Source organism: Bison bison, unplaced genomic scaffold (assembly GCF_000754665.1).
Source record: "Bison bison bison isolate TAMUID 2011002044 unplaced genomic scaffold, Bison_UMD1.0 scf7180017864476, whole genome shotgun sequence".
Taxonomy (NCBI): domain Eukaryota; kingdom Metazoa; phylum Chordata; class Mammalia; order Artiodactyla; family Bovidae; genus Bison; species Bison bison.
In genome coordinates this window covers 147,531-148,985 of record NW_011495037.1, presented here as the reverse complement: position 1 = coordinate 148,985, position 1,455 = coordinate 147,531, and positions in this window count along the sequence as shown.

Here is a 1,455-nt window from a genome sequence, read left to right as displayed (position 1 = left end):
AACTTATCATATGCAAAAGCTTAGGTGATTTGCATCATCTTCTGGCCCGGAGGCCTGTTAACATTTTAAGACCCTTTCTTCAGAAAACTTATTTTTCTCTAAAGGTGATTGGTCAAGCGCCACCCTCCAAAAGCATTGGATAAAGTTGCATTCCTACAGAGCAAAGGTGTGGTGGGCTATAACAAGAAAAAGAATTAACTCAAGGGGCCCAGGTTACAAACATTAAAGGTACTACTTACACCAATTATATTAATCAATACACTGCCAGGGACACAGCAGGTAAGGGATATGGAAACTTAGCAGCAAACATTGGCCCAACAAGTGAAAATCCCTTCACCAATACAATTTCTAATCAATCTTTTAACTGCTCAAGGGAATCTGTATTTAGACAGTTTAGAACATCTCATGCCTCTCACAGTTGGGAGGCTCTGAGCAATCACATGTGGCTGGAAAACCTATTCAGGCAGGCTAAAGGACTTCCAAAGGAGTTTGTAGGTTGAAACACTGTCACATCCAGGAATTATTAACTGGAGCTGTAAGCTAACTCTCTTTTCAGAGAGAGGAAGTGGGGGACAGCCCCCCATAAAGTCAGAGGTGTAGGTGAAAGCACAAAATAGAAAGTAGGCAGACTCTGGTTTTGGGGGTAGATGCTCGAGAATTTCCAGGGGGACTCCTGAGGCTCGATCCCGCTTTTGCGTATGCCGAGCCTCCTTCCTCATGACCTTTGTCATGGGTGGAGCTCCTCACGCTGGCTCCCGGCAGTGATAGAATTCCAGTTGAGCTATTCCAGATCCTGAAAGATGATGCTGTGGAAACTGCACTCAATATGCAATATGCACTCAGTATGCAATATGCTGGCTCCCGGCAGAAGCAAGCTAGATGTCTATTAGGAGACGAATGGATAAGAAAGCTGTGGTACATATACACAATGGAATATTACTCAGCTATTAAAAAGAATACATTTGAATCAATTCTAATGAGGTGGATGAAACTGGAGCCTATTATTCAGCATGAAGTAAGTCAGAAAGAAAAACAGTGCATTAAAGCATATATATGGAATTTAGAAAGATGGTAATGGTGACCCTATATGCGAGACAGCAAAAGAGACACAGATATAAAGAAAAGACTTCTGGACTCTGTGGGAGAAGGCTAGGGTGGGATGATTTGAGAGAGTAGCATTGAAACATGTATATGGCCATATGTAAAATAGACAACCAGTCCAAGTTCAATGCATGAAATACGGCACTCAAAGCTGCTGCACTGGGATAACCCAGAGGGATGGGATGGGGTGGGAGGTGGGAGGGAGGATTCAGGATGGGGAACACACGTACACCCATGGCTGATTCATGTCGATGTATGGCAAAAGCCACTACAATATTGTAAAGTAATTATCCTCCAATTAAAATAAATTAATTAAAAAGTAAAATAAAGCTTTAAACAAACAAAAAAAAAAGT